General features: G+C 32.8%; 1 non-coding gene across 1 annotated transcript; it reads right to left on the reverse strand.

Annotated features, from left to right (window-relative positions):
* Positions 1-22,263: 22,263 nt before the first annotated feature.
* LOC128034287 (small nucleolar RNA R71) lies at positions 22,264-22,370 on the reverse strand. Its single transcript, XR_008190417.1, has one exon. It is a non-coding gene; the product is annotated as a small nucleolar RNA R71 (small nucleolar RNA).
* Positions 22,371-24,658: the final 2,288 nt, after the last annotated feature.

Below are 24,658 nucleotides of genomic sequence, written 5' to 3' on the forward strand. Positions count from 1 at the left end.
AATTACTAATGGTTATTTTGTTATAAAACTCAAAAGAAAAATAAAATGAATAAGAGAAAAGAACAGAAAAGGAAAGGATGATTCAACTTTTTCATTTGCATCCAATAAGTTACAAAGCATTAAGGACCAATATTAAGGTACCCTATAAATGATTTAAGGGTTATGGACATTCATCTTTTAGGGGTTACAATAGAATAAATTTGGACCATTGCCCATTTAAACACATCCAGTTTCTTTCCTTTTTCAAATAGGTCATAACTTTTCAATTAAAACCAATTTCCAAATTATTTTCAAATCAAACCTCGTTTTTATAAATCTTTTTACATCAAATAAATTCCAGGACACCTAATTTTAATTTCCTAACCTAAAATTATTAATTCTAATTATTCTAATATTTTATTTAATTAATTCCTAATTATTTAATTATATAATCTAATTATGGTTTCCTGTTCACTAACCCCCGATTACGTACCCAATTATCCTAACTTAATTTTTGGGATGTGACAAGTCGTGTTCTATATCTTACCATTTTATTTTTCTCATTTTTTTTTGCATAAATACCCATTTATATCCTACCGGATTTACATCTTTAGGTGTTTGGACTACATGTCATTTAGAAAATTCAATTTGCTTGAATTGTGTCTTTCCATTTTGACCAATCTTTTCTATTTTTATATTCCTTGTAACACCCCAAAATCGGGCCTAAGAGTTTTAGGGGTATTTGAGGAATATTAGTCTTAGCGTGTTTGGAATTCTATGACATGGCATAACCGTAATGTTTTCAATTATGATTTTTAGAAAATTAAATCAATTTCTGAATATGCGTTTTAAAAACCTTTAATTTTAGAAAAAGGACTAATTTGTAAAAAAAATTCAAAATTGAGAGTTTTATGAAGCAGTTTAACCATATATTAAAATTCAAGCTAAATAACCTCTCTTCTCCAAGTTATTTCATGTAAAAACAACCCCAAATTTTGTGCTTGCCGTCCCTTGCTCTCTCTTGCAATTTCAATCAATTTTAAACTCCAATTCCTAATCCTCTTTTATTTCTATCACCCTTGAACCTTAAACCTCTATAAAAGACCAAGAAAAACACCCAAAAATACCATAGTTCTTCCATTGTCAAGCTTTTGAGTTTTTCGGGTTTTCGATCAAACACATAGATTTTCTTCATCCAAGGTAACAATTCAACTTCTAATTAGTTTTAAATGTTATGTAGTCTTTAAACCAAGTTTTTAGCTATTAAATCGCATGTTTTAAATAAAAGCCGAAAATTGGGTCTTTAATGGTGAATTTTTGGTTTGTGGATAAAAACATGGTTTCAAAGTGTTATTCAACTTTTTTTTAACATGATTAGAAGGTTTTTAAACTTATTTTGAAGTTTCCTTAAAAATTTCTTGAGTTTTAATGAACTTTTTGAAAATAGCCATAAAACATGTCAAAAAAGTCGATACATTGAATTGAGTAGTTTTGTGTAGTTTAAAGGTTGAGAATTAGTCATAGGCAAATTATAAGATGAACGGAATTGGTTTTAGGTGAAAAGATTAAGTATAGATCGAGATATTTGAATATAAAGTTTGCTATGTTATAAGTTTCGGTTACATGAGAACTTAGTTTAGGCTTATGTTTTGTATGATTTTAATAAGTCTTTGGCTAATTTTTGGATGTACTATTGTGTGACTTTGTTGTGTTGAAGTTCTGGATTTGATAGAACTTTCTACGAGTAGAGATAAAGACAAGGAAAAACTAGTTCGAGCTTTCAGCTTTTTGGCAAAAGCGTAATTGGTGAGCTTTTGGAATAATTACTTATGGATATGATTCAATGCATTATTTGGGAATTTAGTAGTAGCCTAAACCCCTACTCTAAATTTCAAGTGTAAGCTTTCTCATACCTATGTTATCTTATGAACAAAGTGCTTATGTGTTTGTGAATATGTGAATTGAGATGAGATGTTATGACATGTGATATGTGGTTATGATAACTATTGTGAAAGTATAAATATGTACATGTTATGTATATGTTATATGACTATGCTAATGTTTTAAAAAATATGCTAATATATAGCATTAGTGCATGGGTAACCGGTAAGTAATATGTGTTGTTTTTTGGATATTTTGGCCTTGTGACCTTGGAACCATTGAATATAGTTGGCATGCCATAGGATTGTGAGCACTCACCTATATGTACAGTGATTTTGGGCATTGAGGCCTTGAGACATGTTGGAGGGATAAGGGAATGTGAGCTAAGCTCCATTCAACGGGATGTGTGAGGGGAAATAAGGAGAGTGTTGGCTTTATGCTTCATTATTGGGACATATTTGACTCTATGAGTCTATGTTTGGTGTGTTGGAGATTTACGTATTCGATGAGTGATGATAGAGCTCACTTTTATGTTTCATAACTGTAACGCTAGAGTTTGTGCAAGTGTACACCGTCGTTATCAAGTAATAAGTAAGTATCGAGTTATCGTCTCCACAGGGATTGTATTTGTGCTAAGTCACTTAATTTGTAAAATTATATTAACAATTTGGTAAATAAAAAGCACAATATAGTTGAAAAGTGGTGATTAAAATATATTAAACTAAATGCAATGATCCCTAATGCAGATTATCCTAAGTATGCAAACTATATGAATGAAATAGATTTTAGTAAAATTAAACACAATTTGAAACAATTATAACATAAATAAACAAGGACAATTACTTTAATTAAACTCAATTTATTATCAACATGCTTAATAACATTCGGAAAAACATTCCATGGCAACTCGATCTTTCATGAGTTTGGAAACCACATTAGGTCCTTTTGGAATCCTTTACTTAGTAAATACGCATTTTACTGATCCTTATTTACTAAGGGTTTCTTAGCATTCGTGTGAGGTAACAGGGACGTGTTAGGTTTGAAACAATTTAATCACACAAATCTAAAAACTATGTAGATAACAGAGCTTGGTTAAAGTTGTTATGCAACCTACAATTTAATTGTATTAGGATCTAAATTGAGCATGCACATTTCAATTATGCGTCCATTAGCCATCGTCTAGTTAGGATCGCTCAGCTAATTCAGGTCCATTTCCATCACGTATGAATGAAATACAGACTTGATTTTAATTGAAAACATGATCGATTGAGGCACAAACATTATAAGCATGAATCAAATAAATATTATTTAATCAAAATAATCATCCTAGCTTAAATAAATTTAAGCTATCATTGTTGTAAACAAGAAAAAAGAACACATAGAAAACATCTTTAAATTAAATTAAAGAAAAGAAAGATTAAACCCAATTCAGAGTGGCTATCACCCAAGACTCTAATTGATGAGGCTCATTCACTTTTTTACGTTGCTCCTTTGCCGATGGCTCTCCAAGGTGGCTGACCAAAGTTCTTTAAGAGGCTTAATTGCTAAAATCCTTATGCAAGGATGATGAAGGGGAAAGATAGCTAAAAGAGTTGAGAGAATGATGAATGAATGAGAGATGATGGGATAAGGGATGATTGAAAAAGTGAGAAATGAGCTCTTATTTATAGGTGAGGCAAGGGAGCTAGTTTGCTAAAAATAGGAGTGTCCATCCTTTGAAACTTCCTCCAAGAGTGGCCGGCCATGAATTGAGGAAATGTGGATGATTTTTCCTTGATTTTTGGTCAATTTGAGTGCCACAACAACTCAGGACTAAGACTCGGTCTTCAGCAAATCTTCGGGAAAATCTCCGATTTCTTTAACTCTTTAAGGACTTTGTATAATTAAAACAAAAAATGGTTTATGACATCCATGTGCAGCCAAAAATTGGGTTGACTTGGTCCCCGATTTGGACGGTTTTGCAATTAGAAGAAAACTCTCAGACCTGTCCAAAAATAGTAGATAGTTTAGAGGACCAAATAATATAATTTAACCACTTTAATTAATCAATTTACTTAATTAATTAAAACCCAACTTATTAATGAAATATTAAAAATATATTATTAAATATAACTTTATATTTTATTATTTAATTTAATCATGCATGACCCACTTTATAGCTTAAAAATATAATATGCTCAAATTAATATAAAATAAACCATTTTATGCATGAAACCTATATAATAAAGTATAAAATCACATTTGAATAATTTCTATGTCCTAATTTCATATTTTCACATATTTCATTAATTTATTAAACAATTACTTGGTTTTAACAACAAATTTAAGTAAAAAGGTGATGAATTATATAGGAAAAATCTTATATATTTTTCAGTTTACAATAACTCTAGTGCCAAACTATCTTATATATATATATATATATATATATATGTGTGTGTGTGTGTACTGTGATATATGTCTAAATAAGCATGTGGTTGCTATGCAAATTATCTTAAATTATGAATATGTGTGTATTTTGATATGTATTTATATGACATGTAACCATTATGCAATTAATCTATAAACCTGTTGTTGAGTATTATGATATATACTTAAATGTTAGGTGATTATATAGGATATATGCTTAAAAGTGAATATGTTTACCATGTAAAAGGACTAGTAATAGTGCACGAGTAAGTATAATATGACACTAGAGTTGAAACTGTTGAGGTTATGCTATATGGTTGTTTCATTGGTGCTTGATGAATTGTTTGCATTATGGTTATTCTAGGCATTCATTGAGCTTGTTAAGCTCACCCACTCTCTCCTTTAACCATTGTAGATTATTTGTGTGCCGGTGTGAGCGGTGTGGTTCTAAGAGGTGATCCAAGCAAAAATTTTGCATTATTTCGTAGGTGTTCTATATTTATTTACGTTTTGGGGAAAAAGGTAATGTGGTAGACTTGTTTATAGCCATGTTAACTTTTAGACATTTTGCTAGTTTTTGGTTCGGTTTATCAGGATTACATGTTGTTATTATGGTTGAGTTCATGAACATGAGAATGGTTTGACGTTACTTGTTTGAACACGGTTTTTCAGTATTGAACTGTTAATTAGGCCGTTGAATGATTTTTTGTTGAAGTAATTGATGGATGATGTAACGCCCCAAAAATTTAAGTTTTTATTTTTTTTTTGCATGATATGACACAAATTGCTTGTTTGCTTTAATGGCTAAGTGATTTGGGTGTGTATGGGAGTGTTTGAGAAGCCTGGGTTCAAGTCTTGGCTTATGTAGAATTTTTAGTTTTGCTCTTAAATGAATCTGGACATTGGCATATAGGCCTTATAAATATTAGTGCTTGCTTTATGACATAAAAAGAGCTTGTGGTCTAGTGGCGAGGTGACGTGTTATGTAACTGTGAGGTCTGAGGTTCAAGTCTTGGGTTGTACAATGGAGTATTTATTTTGCTGCTTGAGCTGTGTAGGTAGTGGAGTTGGACTGCAACACAGCTAAGGGGAGTTTGAATAGAATTCAAATGGGGTTGTTGGGGGAGTTGAGGAGAAATCGGTGGAGTAAATCAAGGAGGGATAATGGGAGAGATACTAGGCGAAAATCAAGGAGTTCGATTGAGAGGAAGTGTTGTGCCGTTTGAGAATTCGGCTGGGGAAATGTTTGTCATTTTCGGCATTAGAGAAACAATTTGGTGTTAGCATTTGCCGAATTCTCCTTTTCTTTTCTTTCATTTATCGGCTTTTGGTTCATTCGGATTTGTATTGGTTGCTGCGCATTATTCAACAAAAGTCCCTTTCTTTTCGGTCAATAGTTGTTAGTTGGTTTTGTGAGCAACTCTTCCATTTCTTTTTCTCTCTTCTTCTCTTCCTCAATCTGTCCTCTCTTTTGCCCGAATATTACCCTTTTGTTTTATCATTCTCTGCGCCAATCTTCTCTTCGCTATTTTTACTATTCCAGTGCTGCAAGTGTTTCTGATTATCGGTAAAGTGTTTAAACTCCTCACTTCTTGATTAAACCTGTTCTCTTCTATTGTTTTTCTTAAAACTGAATACCCTCCTTTTTATCATTTGATTACCGACTGTTGATTCTTTCCTCATGATGTGTTACTTGTTACGGTTCTAGGGCTTTCCTCGAGGAGTGGTGGAGTGTAACTGGTTTTGAAGTAGTTACAACCCTTGTTCTCAACATTCAATCGAGGTAATACATTACCTCATTTTTGGGGTGTAGGCCGTATACTAATTATGTTTTATAAGATATCATTTGTGGATTGAGGTCACTTATATGGCCTACCTTGGTTAGTGAGATCGATGTTTGTGGTACAGATAATCGATAAAAGAGTGTAATCACTTTTGGTAAGCGATCTTGGAGGACTAAAGTCGCCCCCATTCAAACAAGGTAATGATGGTATTTTTGGATTAAGTGTCAATAAGAGGGTGATTTACCCTAACTATTAAAGGAGTGAAATTGGGTCATGTCTGAATCTAGGTTGGTGTACGTGGAGATTTGCGCTCTTCTCGTAAACAGGTGTGTAAACACCCCACTGTAACTGTAGAACAACAAAAGTCAAAAAGCTAAAAATACGGCGTTTGAGACCACACAAGCGTGCAATCGCTCGTGTGGTAAGTCAAACCCACGAACCATGGGCGATAGACTGTAGAGGCCTTCATGAGCATTTTCATAGGCTTAGGCCGTAATAGTCCACGTTGGGCCGAAATGGGCCGTTTGGGCTCAATAGGCTTGTAGGCCCCACACGGATGAAATTCACAATTTGTGAAAAATACTGAAATAGGCTATGTAGATCTCATAGCCGTGGTAAAATTTGGGCTGAACGGGTTGTACGAGCGTGTGGGCCCACTTGGGCTGAGTAATGGGCCTTGGGCCCATTTATAGTGTTATGATCATTTAGGTTACTTGAGTCACTCAAGGTGACTGTGGACCTTTCGAGAGGTCGATATCTGCACCAAGACCCCAAAATACCTTTAGATGGTAAAATAACTATTTTACCCCTAATTGATGGAAATGACCGTTATACCCCTAGAGGTAGGTTAACTGATGTGTTCATGATTTGTATATGACTGTTACTGAGTATGACATTCTGCATAAATGTTTGATTTATGACACGAAATACTACATGGGGTTGGGATACTGTTATGGAGGAAGTATACTATCTTGGCGGCTTTTGTCGCGATATCACATCGCGACTTTCTTTAACATCGACATTGGCGGCTTTTATTGCGTTATTATTCATCGGCGACTTTCTTTGCAATATTGGTGTGTTGGCTGGGTGGGTCAATTTTATCCCCATATGGTGTGTTGGTGGTACGGAGTGGTGTGTTGGCTGGATTAGGACGAGTTGCATTATTGCACTGTACTGATACTGTAATGGGCTAAGGCCCACACTGCTATTGTATTGGGATAAGGCCCACACTGTACTATTATTGAATAGGGCTCAGGCCCAGACTAATACTGCAAGTTGTATACTAATTGACTGATAAGGGTTTACACACTGAGTTTTTGTAAACTCACCCTTTTCTTTTAATTGTGCAGGTAATCCTCAACCATAGGCGATTTGGCACTGCGAGGGACTCGGAGGTGGCCACACAACTATAGCTGTTCTACACTTGCTTTTATTTAAATTTAAAGTTTGTGTTGGGTTTTGTTTATGTAATAAGGCCATTTATGTTTGTTTAAATTTTTAATTGGGCTTTTGCTTACTTATTTTAAACTGTTAGTTTAGGAGAAGACGGATTTTCAAAATAATTACTGTTTTCAAAGACACGAAATTTAAACATTAGTTTTCAAAAGCTTCCGCGATTTGAGATCAACCTAATATAACAATAGCAATAACAAGGCAGATGTTTAGACTAGTTGATTTGTTAAATAGTAATATAGGGGTTTTTAAACTTAAAACTAAAATTTTTACCAAGAAGTCCAATTTTCAGAAGACACTTCAATGTGACACGCCAGATTCGACCATAACGTCTAGGCCGGGTTTGGGGTGTTATAGATGATGTTTAGAAACTAAATTGGAATGGATTAATTGCATATGTATGCTGCATTTTTGAGGTCGAGAGTAGAGGTATCGATAATTAGGTTTTAAAATTGATACTTCTATGTTTTGAAACGTGCAGGAAGTCAGAATAGAGATTTGGTATCGATACCTTTTCTTGAGTATCGATACTCAGTGTAAATTTATCGATACTTCATGACAGGTACTGATAATTTTTGAAACTTTGGGATTTAGTCGAGAAACAGAATGCAAGATTGGTATCATTTTTCCAGGTGGTATCGATACCACACAGAGAAAATATCGATACCCTAGTGTCAGTATTGGTACCTACGGACTTGGTACCCTAGTGTCAGTATCGATACTTACGGACTTGGTTTAAGAATTTTGCTAAATGGACCTTGTGCATGTTAATACTCATTTTTAAGACTGTTTATGGTATGTTGTGCATGTAATTATGACAATTAACCAAATTAAGTGACCTAAAACCTACAAATATATTATAATAATGGACGTTTTGATTTGAATAGGCTTTGCACTTGTTGTGAGTGAGATGAGACAGTGGTGTGGCATCCCCTATTCGGGTTTGGCGACCAGGCCTAGTATAAGGTGTTACATTCCTCAAAAGATTTAGCATCAGGATCCTCATTTTCTTTTGCTATTTCGATAGCAACATTATAAGCAAAATTGTTATCAACAACTATATTTTTCTAGTTTCATCTTTTTCACGTATTGACATAACTTATCGAGATCTCTTTGTTTATATCATTTTCATTTTCATTTTAAAATACCTGATTCTCTTCTTGATTTTTTAATTAGTTATGTCATGGGTCTCTTCAAGAACCCCCACCTCCACTATATGACCATCTTGAATGTTTGCTCATTTCTTTTTACGAGGATTTTGGTCTTCCACGCCTCAAGCATGGATTACTTTCTTTTGTACTAACGATTTCCCTATTGGGACATCAATTCGTATTGAAGCATTTTCATTTGGTATGTAAGATTTTGTAATTATCTTTAGGTTAATAAATGAATCTGGCAGTTGATTTGTAAAATGAATTATCTACTAAACCTCTGGTTCACATTGCTTTGTACAAGGATCTTAGACAATGATAATTCATTTCAAGTACTTTATTCATCCAATTTTTTATTCTCTCCCCTTAATGTTGGGAATGCTGTTTCATCAAAGTGAGAACTAACAAATTTTGCAGTAAATGAAGATACAGTTAATGGTTCAACATAATTAATTATAAAAGAAGATTCATAACCAACATATATTCCCAACCTCCTTTGAGGATCTATCTTTGTGTGTTGTGCTGGAGCAATTGGAACATATATTGCACATCCAAAAATTATAAGATTGGAAGTATTTAGCTTCTGAACAAAAACCAATTGTAACGAGGAGTATTTATAATTTATTGGCTTGATGCGTACAACATGTAAATCAACACAATATTATGTTGAAATAGCTATTAGTTGGAGGTGTTTGATAAACGATTCAACTAAACTGTTTTATGTGTGAAAATGAGCTATAGGGTGTTCAAAATAATCTCGCAAACAACAGGTTGTAAGTTGATAACACATGTGATTATTTTGTAGACGCATCTACCAAAATCATATAATATCAAAACCATCCACCTGGTGGATGAATGAGCCCATGTTCATTTTAAAAGTGCAAGACATTAAATCTCAACATTATCTAGTGAGTTTGTAATAATCAATTATCATTGAGAACAAGCAACACAAGAGAAATCTTTAAAAAAAATAATTACTAATCAATTATTTTGTTATAAAATTTAAATGAAGTATAGAATGAACAAAGAGAAGAACAAAAGATAAAAGTATGATTCAACTTTTCATTTGCATCTAATAAGTTTGTACATGCCCTATATTTATAGAATTTTAAAACCATAAGTTACAAAGCATTAAGGACCAACATTAAAGTACCCTATAAATGATTTAGGGGTTACAATATAATGAATTTAGGGATTATGGACATTCATATTTTAGGTATTACAATAGGATAAATTTGGGGTTATTTGACATCAATTTATCAATGGATTTACAACATATATATTTTTATTTTTTCTCATACTTATTTAGAATGATTAGATGACTTGACAATCAAATGAAAACATTAAATATGAAGATGAAAGATTTAATGAAGAGTAGTCATTTTACAAGATTCTTTATTCTTTTAACCCAACAATTCAAGGAGTTGATGAAAATAATTGGTTCTACAACTAAGTAGACAAATGAAGGTAAAGAAAATATTGACATAAAAAAGAATTGTATGAATTATATTCTATGAAATAAGTTTTAGAGGATTATTATTTAATGTAATACTTGATCTATTAAACTAAATTTAGAATAAATTATCTTTATTTTATTAACAACTTATGTTTATATATCCTTTTAAATTGAGTTCTTGATACGAACTCGCCCAAGGGCTCAACCGAATCCGTTCATGATCCAATCGAGCTACCAGCTGGTCTAATTACTCGAGCTAGATCTAAGCAATTCAAGAAGAAATTTCAGCTTTGGTGGGACAAATTTGGGAAAAGGCTTCAGCCGATCAAGCTTGGGAGTGCTCGTCAAGTGCCATTGCACTTTACTTCAAACCGATTTGTAATTTAGCTAGCTAATTTAGCTGCTGAATAAGACTTAAACATTCTTAGTTACTTTAGTCATATTAACTATGTTTTAATTCCCTACAACATTATTACATGTCTGATTGTTTTAGTTGTTTAAGTCTACTAATTGTGTCTTAGATTATTACACATTAAAATCATGTTTTGTGTTTGCCTATTAAGTATGTTCTAATTCGGACAGCATCAATGCATGTTTTAGTCAGACATCTTAATTGTGTCTTAGCTTATTACACATTTAATTTTTGTTTTTAGTTTATCCTATTGTAGTTATCAGGTTTTAAATTTTTCTTACAGGTTATTAAACATTCGGCTGGACATACATGCACCTTTTTTTCAGATTCGTTGGACTCATTTAGAAAGGAACATTCATGGAACCAACACATACATGAAATTATGAAGATACATGTGACCATTCATATGGGAGACCAAGTACATGTCTTCATGCATTTCTTAATGAGGAAGAATTCATGAACAAATTAAGGGTATTGTGTCACATAAATTCGGCATATTGAATGAGAATATAAATACACCAAAGTGGGGGAATGAACTTCAAAGATCCATGCATCAAATTCATGAACCAACAATCTCGTTATGGCATTATTAATGGAAATGCATGTCCCATGCATTATACATTCAGTCAAAGGGGATGAAGAGGAATTAAAGGTGGCCAATTCAAGGAACATCGAGTTTCGTCATGGCTAAGCATGCATGCACCTCCAAGGGAAAAGAATTCAGCAATTAATACTGCACTATGAATGGTAACATGCATGGACATCATGGAGGATGAATCTGCAAGATGCATGCAACTAGTTCATGAACCTACAAAAACGCCTATTTATGAGAATGCATGTTCCATGCAAGTGCATGAACGACCCAAGGAGATGAATGAGACTTTTGGTGATCATACAAGGCACTTGAAGCTTTCTTCTATGCTAAGAATTCATGCACAACAAAGGGAGGAAGAATGTGACTCTTGAAGTTAAAGTTCATGCATGAATATCATTCAATGAGGTGTATGAACGTCCAAATACATGCCAATACAAGGGATGAACATCCATGAACCAACAAAGGGGATTGAACAACCATTTATATGCATTTAAAGGAGTTCATGAATCATTCGGTTCATTGTATAGTTTGTGTACATGAACTATATTAATGATTGACTATTGGCCATTCATCTTCTTTTATAGTTTCCTATAAATAGCTGTTTTGTAAACATTTGGAAGGTTACTTAAATTTTGATCCTTTATGAAATATAACATATTTGTGACTTGTTTAAGTCTCATTGTTCTTGGTGATTCGATCTGACTTATCTAGCTTGCTAGTGGCGTCGTCCTATCTCCATTCTGAACTTATCACTCTTCGTGTGTGGCATTCACCCAACTATACCGATTGGTTCCTATCTTTCTAGATAGAGGGTCACGGTCCTATCTAGCTATTCGCACTTCCCCTTGATAGCATATAAGATTCGGGTCTTTATTTGCTAATAGAGGTTCTTTCTTGCTGTTAAGTTCATTTTTCCATCATCCCATCAACCTATCTTTTATTAACCTTCTTTGTTTTAAACTATTTTATTTTAAAATAGCCTTTTGTTAAACTGAAAATGTAATTGCTTAATTTGACGATCGGACAACTTATGACTCAATTTCGACAATGAATACGAGTTCGTATCAGTTCTAATTATTTCTTTATATTGTTAAATTTGTTTTTGTTTTTACTTTTTGTAAATTAACGCTTTCAAAATTAATACTGTCATTAATTTTTTTTGGAATACTTGTGTTGTTGTAGGTATGTCACAAGATCATCTAAAATTGGATTCTCATATGATCTATGACATTATCTTACTTATGGTGAATGCGAGTCCTAAGATTCCAGTGCTGGTTTTTTATTGCAAAATAGAAGGCTATGGAAAAGATGCATAATGAGTGGGATAAATCGTATAATGATTTGTGGCAATGGTGTTAGGTACTAAATCAGTACGTCCTAGGCACCGTATTGCAAATGGAACCTGCGTATTATGGCGATTGAGTGGTCCAAAAGAAAAGAGTTCTCCATCATAATTTCTTTAAATCGTTCCCAAGCTTCATATAGTGTTTCATCCTCCGATTTCCAAAAAGATGTGATGTCATTTCTAAGCTTGGCATTTATATTTGGCGGATTATACTATAGTAAAAATCTCTGGCGCAAGTTATTCCATGATGCCACTATTCCCGATGGCAACGCATTAAGCCATGCTCTTGCATGATCTCTCAAAAAGTATGGGAACAATTTAAGCTGCAATGTGTCTTCAGGAACACCCTGTTGTCTAAACAAGTCATAGACTTCTTTTGGATCTTCAGTGGGTAATCCACCAAATGTCCTACTGTTTGCAAGATCTGAAATTCAACTCAAAATGATAAGCTTGTATGTGTGGTGTTACTATCCCTGGATTTAGGTCATCTAAAATTAGAACTACATGCTCTTGAATTGGTCTGTCTCAATCATCTATCACACGATTAATAGGAGGATTAACATCCTAACCATTTGGATTCAATGGATCATGCAGACCAAGATCATTCCCTTCCCTATCCATATTATGTAATTCCCTTCTTCTCCTTTGCAAAGTTATTTCAATCTTTGGGTCAAAAGGATATTCTTTGTTAATAGGAATGCTTCTACTCATGCACTGATGACAACCCTGCAATAATTAAATACAACTAAGTTAGCTAAAATTAAGAAAACAAAAGAACATAAAAAAACCAAATTTCACCAATTGCCAATCCCAGACAACGACGCCAAAAACTTGTCGCGTGTAAAATGATATGCGAATTGTACAAGTATACACGTCGAATCAAGTAATGAAGTGATAAATAGGATCGTCTTCACAAGGATTAGAACAATATAATTTTGTTGAGTTATTATAATGAAGTATGAGTAATGTTATGACAACAATAATGATGTGTGCAATATGTGTTGTAACCTCCTAAACCCGACCTAGACGTTACGGACGAATCTCGAATATCACATTGGCATATTGATGGCGCAGAAAATCATTTAGCTATTTTCTTTTAAAAATCATCGTTGCTAAAAACGTTTTTGTTGAGAAAATCAAATTTTGTTTGAAATTGTTTATCTGTAGAAAACTCAAGTTTTGATATATTTTTAGAAAGTATCGTACTTCAATGAAAACATAGTAGCGGATAATTTTCATATCTAAAACTCGTTTGTCATTTTCAAAACATAGATTTAATATATATCTCATAAAATATCAATTTTGTGAGCAGATAGTGTTGAGTTTCAAAAACAAAGTATTGAATTTTGAAAACACCCTTGTTGGGCCTTGTTTGACTTCGTTATGAAAAATCCATCATAAATTGTCAATTTCACAATGTTTTAAATGATAATTTTAAAACCTAAATCATGCAGAAAAGTTAAAAATCAAAATAATCTGAAGTGCAAAAGAAAATCCCAAGCAAAAGTCCACAATAATAAAAACACATCCCAAAATATCGAGTACCAAAATAATATATTTTTCTAAAAATGACCGAGAGCACCTCCGTAAGCTGAGCCCATCTTAACCTTGATTATTATCTAAAAAGTCAGAATAAAAAATGGGGTGAGCTTTAAAAGCCCAGTGGGAGATCAACACAAATATAATCACAAACATATCAAAATATAAATCTCATTATATCAATCATCATAATAATCAAAAGTTCTAATACTAATACTTAAGCATGAACATGTCGATGTATGCTTTAAAAATGATACATTTTTTATAAAATTTCCCACCCATCTTCGCTACACACCATATATCGAGTTCCCCAGAACTCGTCTGCAAAACACCGTATGTGGACAAGTCACCACTGATTTACATATAAATTGCCATTGAATTGCAGATAAACTGCCATTGATAACACTGATTTGGACAAGCCACCACTGAATTGCAGATATACTGCCACTGCATCTACCTTTCAGAAAATCCCACTCCATGCATGTGATATGGCGATTTTCATTAATAACACATATAGATCACTTATACACTTATATAGATCACTTATACACTTATATAGATCACTTATACACTTACGTATGTAAACATGCCCTCATTATCACTTATCACATAATAATTACTTTTAACATGTTTAACTCGCGTTTCACAATAGATCATAAATCACCACATATAACACATGAGCCATACATCAGATATCATGAGCATGAGATCTACACAAATATCATAACCACAATCATAAGCATATCACTTGTCATGTAAATCATAGATCCACTTGGTTAGAACACTTACTTGGTATCCATCTCGATAAGTTATACAACTCCTCATAAATATTTAGTATATTCATATATTTTAATATAATTAATTATTATTGTAATAAAATAAATATATCACACAAACAAATGGTAATGATCCCACACCTTATATCATAGATCCGGTTTGCCAGAATCCTTAATAACGATCTCACTTTAATTTAACTCGAAAGATGAATCTAACACATGAATAACATTTATTAGTTAGGATACGTTTGAAAAATATTCATCACTAATAGATCGTTTACCAAAGTCCTCACCACACTTACCCTACGATTTTGGACTCTCGAAAAGGTGATTCCTAATGTGAAACTAGGGGTGTCCCCTACAATTATTGTTTGGTCCTTCAAGATGGTAAGGAGTAGCATTAGTACGATAATAAATAAATGATAATAAAATGCAACATTGTCCCTATGGCCACTACACCATTCGACCATGATATGAAACAACTAAGAGAAGGCTTTTGGGATCCAAATAACCACACTTACAACTTGATTCAATACAGAATGGTTAATGAATAGAGAAAGCAATGAAGTCGATGAATCAAGTGATTTAAAAATATTGATAGCATGAAGGGAATATGTAAGTTTAATCAATTAAAGAATCAACAAGTGAAAGAGAAAGAGAAATGAAGAATTTTTGGTTACCGGCGGTGGCGGTCTAATGGCGGCTGCCCGATGATGGTAGAGTAGTGGTTTGACACTGGAGAGCTATAGGGATTCGGTGTAATAGGGACAGAGAAATGAGACTCGCGATGGCACGTGGAGGCGATCACGATGGCGGTGGGAGGAGAAATAGATGAGGAGAGGAAGTGCGGTAGCCACGAGGTGTGGTGAACGGTGGTGGAGCGTTTGATCACGGTGAAAGAAAAGAGCAATGATTAAAAGAAAATGTGGTGGTTGTTTTGCAAAATGAAGAGAAAATGGATGAGAATAGAAATAAAAAAGAGAGAAAATGGGAGTTAGAGGGAGGTAGGGATGGCAAAGTGAGATTGAGAGAGTGGGAATAGGTTGGTCAAATAGGTCTAGGTTCAATGAACATTTTGTATGGCAAGGATGAGAAATTTTGGCAAGGGAGGGAGACATGGAGTAAAAAGGTAAGTTTGACCTGTATTGGAGGTAAGGAATCCTCCAATTTATGGTGAAAAAAGGGTGGACGACAAGCACTTAAATCACATGGAAAAATAGTAAAAAAAAGTACATAGAAGAGTGTTAGCATTAGGACTTGAAACTTGGACCACTAAGATTTCTAAGGAGTTAATAAACTACTAGACTACTCACTTCCTTGTTCTCAAACTTGTATAAATAAAAATAAAAATATAGGATGACATTTTCTAAGGGTTTCTATTGGGTATCGACCCAATTAAACAACGAACAAGTAAAAAATAACGGAAGAAATTGTGAAATTGAACACACAAATTTAACATGGAAAAACCTCTCCAAAGAGGATAAAAAACCACAAGCAAAGATAATTTTACTATAATGGCAAAATAACGAAGAGTATAAAGATGGAGATAAAAATTAAACCCCGAAACCCCAAAAATAAAGAACCCTCAAAACATAAACATAAAATTCTCTAAAAGTGTTATGAGTTCTAATATCTAATTAGAGTTTGATTGAAACAAATAAATAGAGTTTAACTGACAGGTTATTTCTTAAATTTGACTAAAATAGGAGTCATATTCAACAAATCTCCACCTTGACTCATATTTTCACAATGCCATCTTTTCCAAAGCCCGCAACGGGCCTATTTTAAACTATACAGGGAATTAACTGAGTTGAATCTGTACTTAGAAACTGGAAGACTTCTAGCCTTTAACTTGTACATTGCCAAATCAAAACTAACCCGAGTCTGATTTTAACGAGCACAGTTCCCTAACTTTTCAAAACCTGCATCCAAAAGAGAACCTCTTTTCAACGAAACGATCATACATTTTTCCCTTCTATGACCAAGTTGTTTTCGTTCCAAATGAGTTGACTTCGAATCTGTAACGAGCGAGGGACGTCCAATTTCACCGACCACTGTAGAACTTTCTAGAATATAAAGATTGTCAGTTCTTTTACCTTTTAACAAAATGAGAGCCCTACGAGACACCTTAATGCTATTCGACTCGATGTTGAATCTACAACCTTTCGAGTTTAAAATACTTAAGGAGATGAGATTCTTTCATAAGTTAGGTACATACTTGACATTTGAGAGTGTCCTAATCGTCCCATCGTGCATCCTAATTTTAACAGTACCAGTACCAACTACCTTACTGGATGAATCATTTCCCATGCGCACAACTCCACTTTCAACGGAACTATATGCGGAGAACCATTCTCTATTGGAACATATGTGGAAAGAACATCCTATATCTAGGATCCACTCGGATGTAACTGAGAGCTTTCGCTCGTTGACACTAACAAGAAATCATCATCACTTTCGTTGGCCAAATTAGTATCAGCTACATCTTCCTCGTTACTCTTAGTAGCCCTTTTATTTTGCAGTTTATAACAATCTGCTTTGATGTGACCTAACTTCTTACAATAGCGACACCTTTTGTCTCATTTTTTTATGCTACCAAAATGGATGCTTGCCTGTCTGCCTTGCTATCCGAACCAAACTCATTGTCGAGTAGTTGGTATCGATACCCCATTAATACCTTTCAGAAAAATCAATACCAAAATTCAATTCTGTCTTCTTTGTAAAATAATGGTATCAATAATTAGTTGATGGTATCGATATTTTACGAAAAAGTATCGATACGATTTTGATATACTGTTTTGTTTGGATACTACTCATTTGGTCAAGTATCGGTACCAAATGCCAAAGTATTGATACTTATTTCAATAATGGTAAAAATCTCAACTTAGAAAATTCATTTCAGGCCAAAAAGTTACCTAACCACAAAAGACCATAATTTCATTCATTCAAAGACCTAAATAACTAATCAATGTGCCCTTCAAAGGCACCACATTTAAAACACTTATCCTAAATCAATTTAACATCATAAGTTCTATCATTTAAAATTTCAAGTATACCAAATGTCCACATCTAACAACACATCAATCAATAAAAGCATTAAGACACAGCAAGGCTTGGCATAGTCCAATACGTACCAAATAGATATACAACTCTATACATGCCATTTATAACCATTTCCATGTATTCAAAAGCTACCAAAGTGGATTGATAGATAGTGTGATCATGCTCCGACAAAGATTCCAACCGTTCGAGCTTTCAAATGATCTACAAAACAAAGAAAAAGAAACTATATAAGCAACTAGTGCTTAGTAAGCTCATATAAAGGAACTTAAACTTACCAATTGCATTAAATTAAACAACCATGAGTAATTCCATTTAGTTCTAGACTAAATTCCTTTCCTATACACTATAACTTACAAGGTTTGTAGGTGAAGCAATGCACATATAAATCCAACCCAATCAAGGCATATAACATATCACGCATTTCAATTTCACCATTCATCTATCATATGACTACCTTATTCCTTCATTTTCTTTTAACTATATTGATCATATATCTCGTATCCTTATTTTAAATCATAGATTATTTCATATAGTCATATACTTTGTAAAGCTTTAATTACCGTTCATATCATGAAAAGAATTTCACTATATAAACCATCCATCTCCATAATTCAAATGTTACCTTTACAATCCAAATACATCAAAACAACATTTAATTTAAAGGAATTTTCATACCATAAATCACATTTACTCAAAGTAACAATCCATATATGTAACTAAGAAACTCATTATAATATCTTTCACTTACCAATACTATAAATATGCCATAATATATATAAGCACATAAATAGATTGTAATTCCATTTATTTCATAACAACATTTCATCAATATGGAAGTACTCATATGAAAACAAATAATTCATTGAACATTTAACACTTTATAATATCTTGTAAACGCATCAACATTTAAACACATAAGTAAACCATAAATTTCATTAACATTTATCCCGATGAACTAAGTAACTCATCTCAGATAATTGGGTAACTACACCACACTAGAGGCATCATAGATGTATAACAAAGGCACCGAAGTGCAGACTGAGGCACAAAGTGCAATCAAGGGCAGCGAAGTGCAAATCCCATTCAAGCGCGCATACTAACCCTATCGGTATGTCAATCGTATCCTACACGATTACTATGTTTAGTCGGGCATCACATTTAGATTCATTACTCAAGTGCATTTCCATCATTCAAAGACACTTCATCCTTTTCGTACACATACCATAATTTCATTGCTTCTATATCTTTAATATGCAACCACAAGAAATACTACTATCAATTTCTTGAGTTCATATATAATAATTCACAATATTCCAATATATATATATATAAATAACCAATATAATTTCACATATATACTAGCGACTAAGTAGAAACAATAGTGTAATCACAGTTAATTTACATTTACGTAACAACTCACTAGAAACTTACCTTAACCAAAGTGAACATTTAAAGAGGCAATCTATAATTCCGATCACCAAATACAATTTCACCAAAAACATTAATAATTGTACAAATATCCTTTAATTTGATTAATTTGTCTAGTTGATCCATAATAATAATTTACCACACCTTTATCAATTTAATATAAACATACCTTAAATATCTATTTACATTCATTCAAAATAGAAAATAATGATTTCAAATCCTTACACAAACTTACCTTGACTAAAACAATTACTAAAATGAAGTCGACAACTAGCCCGAAACTTTAGCTTTTCCTCGATTTAATTTCGATTACGACATGTCTTGATCTAAATAATAATTCAACCCAATTAATACATTTCCAGCATTCTAAAAAGTTGTTTTATGCAATAAACCCTTCCATTAACAATTTGCAAATTTACCCCCAATATTTTAACTTTTATACAATTTAGTCTCTAAACCTGAAACTTACAAATTTATCATTTTTAGCTAAAATTCATGTTAGCCAATTTTCCTAGGGTGCCATATCAGCCCATTTTTATCATAATTTCATAATATTTACCTTAAAATTTACTATTTCTACAATTTAATACCTAAACATTAAAATTATCAAAAATCGCTTAACAAAAATTGTTTATTTAGCAACTGAATTTAATAATCCATCATCTAAATTTAAAACACATGCTAAAACTGTCATGGTAAGTCCCTAATTTTTTAACAACTTTACAAATTAACCCTCGGGCTAACTAGAATAAGCTAATACGATATAAAAAACATAAGAGTTAATAAAAGCGGGGCAAAAACACCATACCATGAATGAAATACTATCTTTGTCGATTCTCCACCTTTTAGCTATGGTGATTTCAGTCATGAAATGGTGAAATGGGGGAGATGATGATAGTTGGCTTGTTAATTTTATGCTTATTCATCAATTTACTAAAATACCCTTTGTGTAAACCTTTAAATTACTTAATTCTTTTACCCAAAATCGTCCACTAACACCACCAAGAGTATAATTACCAAATAAGGCCATCAACTCTTGTTTCCTTAAGAGATTAGCACCTTTTACTATAAGAAACTTAGTTTTGTAGCTTCTACAAATTAGTCCTTTTAATTAATTAACTAGCTAATCGTTAAAATTTCTTAACCAAACTTTAATACGACCTTAATAACACTCTGTAAATATTTAACAAAATATTTACGGGCTCGTTTTATAGAAACAAGATCTCAATACCTCCTTTTCTAAAATCACTTGACTTTTAAGACGTACCACTTGAACCTAATAATTTGTTCAATTAATAAATATCATTCAATCAAATTTAGATGTAATTCTATACTTGACTCATAAATATTAAATAATAATATTTACGAACTCACTCATCAAATTTGTGGCCTCGAACCACCGTTTCTGACACTACTGAAAATAGGTTGTTACATGTTTTCTTAGGTTTTTTAGGGTTTAGTTTATTTGTTCTTTATTTTCTTTCAAGAGATCTGATTTTTGGAGGAGATCAACTTCTATGGATTCCCATTTATTATCAATATCAATTAGGCTTTTCTTAAACTCTTTACTTCATTAATTCATTATGAATAATTCTTCCATCTATTCCATGTTATTTATGAAAACCATGAGGAACTAATCCCTCTATGGGGGATTAGCGAGTTGAGGTATGATCTGTTAACTATTTTGTAGGGTTACTCAACAGGTCAACTATTTGGGAAAGGAAGAACGTGAAACAAACCCTGGGCTGACAACCCCAGGAAGTCTGTAAGGTGGGAATTAACCCAAATTTGGTATTGCCCATTCATGAACAAGTTCACCCTAATCTAGTCTAGACTCTAAGGTTGAAAGATAAGTAATTCTTGGTGACTTGTTATGCTAGTGGAAGATCGAAAGATCCTGCTAGGGTAGTGACTAGTTGATTGACGAGGAACCCGAAGCAACAGTTGATGGGGATTATCGATGCGAGTTAATCACCTATAATCGGGATTTGATTTACTCTACTCTTTTTTCTCTTGAGTTTTATTTATTTTATATTATCTTAGTTTAGTATTACGAAAACCATAAAAACATTCTTTATGCTTTCGTGCTATAATTTATTTAAAAGTACTAATTAGATATTTTAGTGTTTAGGTTAAAATTGATCTAGCACTCACCTCCCTTAGGTATAATGCTCGGAGTACTACCCTACTTTGTTGTAAAACTATATTAAAACTTGACCTGTATACTTGCGGATACTGCCTTGTCATTCTATATCTTATTGCAGTATTCATACTCTGGACATTAGTACGTCCATAAGCAGTCAAGTTGTTGGCGTCATTGCTAGGGAGGCAATGTCACTAGGTTAATTTTCATTTTTGCACGTAATAGAATAATTAGGAAATTTGTAGGTTATTGATTCAATTTTATTTTATTTATTGTTACTAATCTCCTCTTTTTGGGTATAGTGTATGACTCGCAGTAAGGGAACACCTATTGTAGCAGCAATCGATCCAAAAAGAATAATTTGAAGAAATCACTGCCAGCAACAACAACAGCAACAGAGGCAAGATCCACCACCTGCTGTAGGTAATGTACCACAAGAAAATCCATTATTTGGTGACACTAAAGATAACGTTTTAGGAAATCTACCAGCACCACTATTACTCACAAACGTACATATGGTTCGAAACGAGAGAATAGTAAGGGATTATGCCTTACCAACCTTGGACACAGTTCATTAAAGTATAGCAAGGCTGGCGATTACTACTAAAAATTTTGAGATAAAACCGGCTATGATTCAGGTGATTTAGAATAATCTGTAGTTTAGGGGCAACTCTATGATACTTTTAAATATAACGGGGTCACTGATGACGCTATTTATCTTTGGTTGTTCCCCTTCTCCTTGATTCATAACGCCTTTTCTTGGTTAGACTTGTAAGCACTAGGGTCTATCACAACATGGGATGAACTCGTCGAAAAGCTCTTACAGAAGTTTTTCCCAATCAACAAAGTAATTTAACTAAGAAGAGAGATCGTTGTCTTTAGACAGATAGAGGGAGAAAGTTTCTATGAGCCATGAAAACGTTTCAAAATGTTGATTCAAAAATGTTCGCACCACAGATTTCCTGATTAGATGTGACTGCATGTATTTTATAATGGGTTGGATGCAATTACACAATCTAGATTAGACAGAGCAGCAGGAGGAGCCCTTATGAGCAGGACGTATTAGGACACGTACGAAATTATTGAAAATATGGCATTAAAATCCTATCAGTGGCCGATTAAATGCTTCACATATGGCAAGAAACCTACTATGGTCAAAGCTATACTAGATGATGATAAGTATCAGTAAATAGTGGATAGACTTAACCGTATTAAGTCTGCTTCTACACCATCTATGCATGGAAGAGATAAGTCACTCTTCCATTATATCAATAATCCTACTGAGAATATAACTACATTGGGAATAAGGGTGAAAATTCTTATTCAAATACATTAAATCTTGGCTGGAGGGATCACCCAAACCTGAGATGAGGGGGAAACCAAGGAGGAGGTAACAGTTCAAATCAAGTTAAAAATACTAATTACTAACCTTCTTATTTGTATAAACCTCAAGATAGGGCCAACCATAGTGACCAAATTGCATGTGGTCAACGACTAGATAGAATCGAGAAAGAGATGCATTCAGTGAGAACTGATGTCAAGCAAGCGCAGTCTGAGTACACCAACTCAACAAGAACCTTGACTAAGTGTAACACCCCAAACCCAGTCTAAACGTTATGACCGAATCTGGCGATGTCACATTGTAACACCCCTTACCCATATTCGACGTCGGAATAGGGTACGAGGCATTACTAGAAGACATACATTTGCATACGTATTAAACCGAGTTACAAAATTTCATTTGAATTAAAACTTTTAAATTATTAACGTGATTTTATAATTCTTTACAACATATCCTCAAAATATTATATTCATAACAAAAAGGGCCTACGAGACCCGATATTTACTCATGTAATTCAAAGCTTCATTTCCATTTCATTCAATTCACAATTTCTCATGTTAACAATTCAAATCAATTTCTCAATCCAATATATATATATTTCAATCATCTAATAATATAATTCAAGTTACACGAACTTACCGGGCTAAATTGTAAATACCAAAATTCAGGGACATTTTGGTAATTTTCTATTTTCCTTGAATTTCTACCCAATCTTGATATAAATTAATATTTCATTAAATTTATTAATTTAAATAATAAAACAATTCATTTCATGCAATTTGGTCACTTTTTGACATTTTACAAATTTACCCTTAAAATATTACTTTTATTCAATTTAGTTCCTAAACCTAAAACATGCAAATTAGCCATTTTAATGAAAACTCATACTAGTTGAATAATCATATATTTTCCTCCTCCTCCTCTCCATTCCACATCCTTAATGTATAATATGCTTATATGTAACATTATCTATAATTCCACCATTTATTTATATATTAATTCAAAGCTGTCCACTTGAGTTATAGTCACTAAATTATTTATATCTTGATCTACAGAACTCCAAATTAAGATCCGCTAAATTCCTATGAAACGAGACTCACATATCTTATTACCATAATATTTTCAGAATTTTGGTTTAGCCAATAAGTACAGTTTATTCTTTAAATTTTCCTCTGTTTTACTATTTGACAGTTCTGACCCCTCTTTACTAAAATTAATTATATATTTTTACAAAATATGTATGATGTTTCCGTTTGTTTCTACTGAAAATAGACTCATTCATGATTTTAAACATATAAATTTAAGCCTATAATTATTTTTATTCAATTTTTATGATTTTCCAAAGTCAGAACAGGGGAACCTAAATTCATTCTGACCTTGTCTCACAAAATTTTTATATCTCATGATTTACAATTCCATTACTTACACCGTTTCTTCTATGAGAAACTAGACTTAATTATATTTAATTACATATTTTTTCATCCTCTAATTCGATTTCCACAATTTATAGTGATTTTTCAAAGTTAACCTACTGCTACTGTCCAAAACTGTTTTAGTGCAAGATGTTGATTACTAAGTTTATAACTCCTAATTTCCTTTCGTATAATATTTCCCATCATTTTCACTTATTTTCCTTCACTAATATATCAAGAACATAATAATTTATTTAAGAAAACTCTACTATAACATCATTTCCATGCTTTTCAACAATAACAAACTTAAAAATATATTGAAATCTTGATGTTCTTACCTTGTGCTATTGATTTCAATCTTTAACTTGATTTTCTTTCTCCTCCAACTTCTATCTCTTGAATCTAACTTGACATTCTAGCTCCCCATTGTCTCCTTATTATTTTTCTCTCTTGGAAGCTATGGAAATATTTTGATTTTTAGGTGAAAATAGTGA

The sequence above is a fragment of the Gossypium raimondii genome, chromosome 10, assembly GCF_025698545.1.
Source record: "Gossypium raimondii isolate GPD5lz chromosome 10, ASM2569854v1, whole genome shotgun sequence".
NCBI classification, from domain to species: Eukaryota; Viridiplantae; Streptophyta; class Magnoliopsida; order Malvales; family Malvaceae; genus Gossypium; species Gossypium raimondii.